This window comes from Micropterus dolomieu, linkage group LG22 (assembly GCF_021292245.1).
Source record: "Micropterus dolomieu isolate WLL.071019.BEF.003 ecotype Adirondacks linkage group LG22, ASM2129224v1, whole genome shotgun sequence".
Lineage (NCBI taxonomy): Eukaryota > Metazoa > Chordata > Actinopteri > Centrarchiformes > Centrarchidae > Micropterus > Micropterus dolomieu.
Genome location: NC_060171.1, coordinates 21,818,232 through 21,824,288, shown reverse-complemented (window position 1 = coordinate 21,824,288; position 6,057 = coordinate 21,818,232). Strand labels below are relative to the sequence as shown.

At 43.1% G+C, this 6,057-nt stretch overlaps 1 long non-coding RNA gene across 1 annotated transcript; it reads left to right on the top strand.

Annotated features, from left to right (window-relative positions):
- The first annotated feature begins 1,352 nt into the window (after positions 1–1,352).
- On the top strand, positions 1,353–2,089 carry LOC123962311. The gene is made up of 2 exons (XR_006822901.1): positions 1,353–1,770; positions 1,878–2,089. It is a non-coding gene; the product is annotated as an uncharacterized LOC123962311 (long non-coding RNA).
- The last annotated feature ends 3,968 nt before the right edge of the window (positions 2,090–6,057 follow it).

Here is a 6,057-nt window from a genome sequence, read left to right as displayed (position 1 = left end):
CTTTTAACTTCAAACAACATGTCAAAGGGCAAACATATAACCGTGGTCATACACTGGACTTGGTTTTTACCCTGGGTGTCAGCATTTCCTCTGTGGAATTAGTGGACATGACCATATCTGACCACAGATATATTGTTTTTAGCTGCGATTCGTCTGTTACTCATGCCGCCTCACCAAGCTCCGTGTGTTCTCGCGTCTTTAATGAACAAAGTGTTTCAAAGTTTTGCGCATTCTTTCAGAGCCAAAGCCAACACCTGTCTGATTCCAACACCAACAATCTGGACGATCACTTCAATCATATCTGCTTGTCGTCACTAAATATTACTGCTCCTCTAAAGGTTAGGCCTACGTCTAAAGCTAGTAAGCAACCCTGGATAAATGACAGCATTCGCAGCCTGAAAAGGGAATGCAGGAAAGCAGAGCGCAGATGGAAAAAATCCAGTCTCCAAGTCCATTACCTCAGTCTGAAGGATTTATTAATTAAATACAATAACTTGGTTAAGGATGCGAGAACACACTATTTTTCTGAACTCATTACTACACATAAACACAATCCCAGGTTTCTGTAAGACTGTGGATCAGCTGGTAAACCCAACCCCTCCTTGTGCCTCAGCTGGAAGTAATGATGACTGAATTGTTTTTATCTTATTTTACCAATAAGGCGGTGTTAATCAGAGCCTCTATTACCCCCGCGGCCTCTTACTCAGAGGTTCCTCACCAGCAACAAGAGAGTTTGTATTATTGTCTCTTGGGTATTATTGTCTTTACACTTGTTAAAGCACTTTGTAACTTGTTTTTGAAAAGTGCTCTACAAATAAAGATTATTATTATATTATTATTTTTTAATCACTTTTCTCAGCTCAAATAAAGTTTTTCAAATATAAAACCTCCATTGATCAAACATTCATAATGGAAAGAGTCATAACTGATCGTGTTTGCCGTTTGAGGTGCCCTGTCATATATATTGGCAGTCTATGGGGAAAATGCTTTTCAGACCACAGGGCAATTTTTCGCTGCAATACTGTGAGTGGCCAGTGGGCAAAACTAGCAAAAAAGGCTGAGTAGCAGACTGAATTCAGATGTTATACATCCATAGTAACCTATGGGTGTATAACATCTGAATTCAGTAAGCATGGTGATGTGAACATTTAGCTCAAGTAGAACCTCGCTAAGCTATTAGCATGGCTGTAGACTCAGATGAGGATAGCTTCAACATTTGTTTGTCAATATTTTTTTTTCAAATCTTCATGTTTTCCTTCTAATTCCTGCCTTCTCATAGGGCAGTGTTCCCTCAATATTCCACTATTACAGCTTCAACGCTTCACATTCTATAGCAGCATAATGCTATTGAGTCTAAACTATTGGGGCCTAGGGGGACAAATTCAAATATAAATACCATTTAAAGCAAAAGTAATTACACAAAATCTGTATGGAAGAAGTCAAAAATATTTTGGTGTAACCTCTTATTAGTGACATAAAAGGTTAGGACTCACAGAGAAAGGGCGAGCAAAAATAGGGAAAACACACACTCTTATCTCGCAGTCACTTCGCATAATTAAGAGTGCTTAAGGCAGCACTGAAGTTGCCATTGCTATAAATGGGTTCCCAGGTCCCCCAAGGTGCAGGATGTAGAGCGACACCGGAATTAAAATAAACACATGACAACTGCAGCATGATAATGCATTCACCAAAGATGCTAGAGGGAGCTCCCCAAGTGGAGGAGTTCACTGACTGACATCAAACGGAGGAAACTGAAGCCTGTATGTGTGTGTGAGTGTGCATAAGTGTGGGTGTGGGTGGTTGGGTTTGCACATTTGATATGTATTGACTGTTGACTGTTCCTGCTGTGTCAAGCTTCTTCTTTCTTCCTCCCAAAGCCAGGCTGGATGACTGTGAGTAGATTGCGATGCAGTATCTTTGGCAGCAGACAGAGACTGCCTCAACTGCTTCAAATGAAATCCTGATGCTTCATTTCGGGACACAGGCGAGGCCTAAAAGTGTTGGCTAGGTAACTAGTGGACAGAGCTTCTGGGTAGCTCATTAACTGCTGACGGGATGGAAGCAAATGAAATAAAAGCCAGTACTTGTGGATAATTTGCTCTCTATTGGTCACTCAGACAAAGGTATATAGAGCATTCTAAATGATAAAATTGCCCGGTTGCAGCTTTACACTGATGCTAGCTTTAAGAATCCTAGCAGGTTTTGGAAGCTGATGTTTCACACTCACATCCTATATATTTAATGTCAAAAGAAAGGTAATGTGCCAGCAGCTAATTCAACATGCAGAAAGATACAGAAAAAGTCATGTAAATTCTATGTAAATTCAAATTATGGCGCTTCAGAATCAAGCGGAAGACAATGATGCAATGATAGTGACAGGAACAGTCTGATCAGATATCAATGCCAGCTTTTGGTACTTGACAGATTTCAATACTCATACACACGCATTTCAGTCGGTACCAATAAAGGAGAGGAGAGATTGAAAATAACGAAAGGATGAGACCGTGTTCCCTCCCCTGGTGTCTGTTAGCTTTTTCTCGCCCTGGAGCGACAGAAAGGCAGGGGCAGAGACAAGGGGGGGGGGGGGGGGGGGGGGGGGGGGGGGGGGGGGGGGGGGGGGGGGGGGGGGCATGCTGAGATTCATCATTATCAGTACAGGAGAGACACACGAGGAAAACACATTTTACATGGAAAAGCCATTTCCTCCATGTGGAGGAGATTAGCAGCCATGCATTCTCCTCCAAACATTTCTCCCACCATCATTTTCTCTCCTTTTCTCTCTTAGCAAGAGCTCATGGTGCCATGTAACTCATCTTAACACAAGTGTTGCCAAAATGAATAAAGAGGTAGCCCCCTAGTCCACTGAAGCAAGCAGGGGCCTCCCTCTCACATAGATAAAGAAGCACAGGCGCTGCAGGGGTGAAGACTGACAGCCTGACACATCCTGCTTTTTAAGTGCCAGGGATGCGCCATATTTTTGACAGTGTATGGGAGAGAGCAAAAGGGTAGCTCTAATAGCCCAAGGACTGCTGGGGCTTCAATTTTGCCATCAAATCTCGACCCAAAGCTCTGTCACATTGTGTGGTGCTAACATGCCCTGCCTGGGTTTTAAGAGACCCCTATTTCTGTTGACAATCCAATCCACCTATGAGCTATGGCATGTGGTAAAGCTATGGGCATCTTCTCACCAAGGCGTTGCAGTGACATAACCTATAAACATTTAAGGGATGGTTGGATTTCTGTGAATAGTGCAGAGGATGCAGGACTGAAAACGATGTGGCACATTCACACCTACGTATATGCTATGCTATATGGACTGAGGGCAGAGCAAGTCTTGTCAAGTCGACAAATTAAGAGGCTTTTTCTGCCCCCTAGTGACAAGTACAAAGGGGCATTTTCAGCAGAAGGGACAGTTTCCTGCTGCTCCACTGCTGGTCATCATCCAGAGCTCTCATATAAACTGACAAAATCTGTCACCAGTTTATAAATTCACATTGATCGACTGAGTGATATCATGTAATTCCTTCTAACGTTTTGTACCCAAAATATCGACAAACATTAATTACTGCACAATGATTCCCCAATGCTAATTGACGATCCTCAATTAAGATTATTTTCTCAAGTGTTTATAGCAGCGTGGGTGATGCAATATTTCCACAATAACAAGCGCAATAGAGAAATTACGCATGGACTTCAGCGTTTGCTGTGTGGGCTAGTAGGCGTCCAAAGGAATGAGAAGACTCCTCTCCATTTGGGACTGAAATACCCAAATAACCAAACGTTAAAAAAATCTTGTAAATGAGCACTTACCCTTTTCCAAACTGAGATTTCTGCAAACTTCAAGTTCTGCCATTTAGGACTGGAGTTGTTGCTCTCACACGGTCCGTCCATGCGTTTTGGACATAATTTTTTGTCCTAGTTGTAGCGGTTTGAAATATCTTCAAAACATGCCTGACTGGTCCATTTTCCACGATAATTGGACGTTCACAGAGAGCGCGCCATGATGATAAAGTGTCACTTTTTTGTCCAAAAAAGAGGTGCTCAGGAACAAACTGCTCTTCAGCATCTGCCTCCCTGTGTGCTCTGCAGAGTGGCTTCACTAACCATCAAACCTCGCGCATCCACAGCCCCTGCGCGCACATTCTCTCATCTCACCAGGCGCAACACAGAAGCAAAACCATAAGCCGATTTCTCACACTCGCTCGATGGACTAACTGAGAGTGGTTGTTAATAAACAAGAGCTTAAGACGGGCGTGGAGTGAGCGCGAAATGAATGATAGTGCACAGAGCAGCGGCTTAACCGCCAGAGTTGGCCATTTGAAAATTTCATCAGCTTTGTCCGACAGTCTGGTTCAGCGGAACAGTTTGAATTCCCCACCACAGTGTACCCGTGTCACATCCGTTTGTTTTTTTTGGTCAGCTATTCCTCTGTGTATAACCTGGGTTGAACCAACCATTTCACAGGGATGCCAGCGCTCTGACCCACTTTACGCTCTGTGTGTGTGTCTCAGTTTAAGTATAGGTGCATCCTCAGAGAAACAGCAGGAAACAGGCTTCGTGAAATATGAGGGATGCTCTTTAGTGCACATACTGGCGTTCCGAGTCCCAAGAGAGAGAAAGAGAGACTGAGAGAGCGTGAGTTCTGTGTAAACATTAATTAATATGTATTTTTTTAGCTTTTAATTGTGCGTGTGTAGGTGTGTGTGTGTGTGTGTGTGTGTGTCCAGTCTCCTGTGTATTATCCCAGTTGAATCAATTCCCTAATGAAAGTTTGGTCAGTCTGGTGTTCCCAGAATAGTCATGTTCATTGGTCCCCATTAAAGCCATTTAATTTAGGATAGCAGGAGACAATTATAGAGTGACCAAGCACACACACACACACACACACACACACACACACACACACACACACACACACACACAGCTTACCAAATTGATTAGTGCTGCCTGGTGGAACACAAATATATGTCTGTCACCTGCAGTGTATGTGCACGCGCACGTGTGTATTGTGCATGTGTGCTTTCCATGTGCAGGCTGTGTATTACCAAGTATTTGATGCTTTCTAATGGTTGCACACTCTTCATCCACACCTTCCTGATCGCAGACAGTCTATCCCCCTCCCCCCTCCACCACCACCACACTGCACTCCCACCCTTGTCACACTGATTTATGAACCCTACCCAAACAAAAACACATCTGTCATTCACAAAAGACTGGAGACCACTGAGAGGAAGGGAAAGCGGCAGAGTGAAACAAAGTCATGTGGGGGGAAAAAAGAATCAAAGAGAAGCACATGTTTCAGAATGGTTCTGACTGACAAGAAAGAGCAAATATGAAGCATTATTATGAAGCAACAGTTGCAGACAGAGATCAATAGGATGTAAAGTTTGGTGTAGATGCAACAGACAATTTATTCCCCGACAATTTCAGTTTCTCTTCCTTCATACTTCTGAAAAATGTATAAGGCAGCTTGAACATAATAAGTGTAGACTACTAGATTAGTATCAGAATATGTTATCTTGTAAGGAATGGATTGGAAGTGGTGGAAGGGTGATGCATGCTCACTTTTATGGGACTTTATGGAAATGCATTCTCATTTCACGCTCAGTGGGCTATTTATTTTCATTTTACCAATATTAATTAACCACAGATTCTGGAAGAAAAGTCAACTTTGGCTTGAAGAAATATATTTATAAAGGGGGGACATGGGTGACATTCCCAAAAATGCGATAATATCCTAATTCTAAGCATGACAGAAGAGGAAACAGACACTTGTGTTTAATCTCTGCTTCAATCTCGTCAATCCGTTATTCACAGCAGGTTACTGAAGCAGTCAAGTCTGATTTCAACTACAGTTCACTGATAAGAAGAAAGCACACACGCGTACAGTGTGTAGCACACAGTCTGCAGGGGTGGGATGTGGATGTTGACTGTATAAAGTCAAAATGAAGCTTTAAGTGACCTGTGTGCTGTAGGTGTGACAGCCGCAGAGGCAGGCCGAGATCAGAGATTTGTCATGGATTTGTCTGGTGGGTTGGCCACTGTTCAGCCTCACCG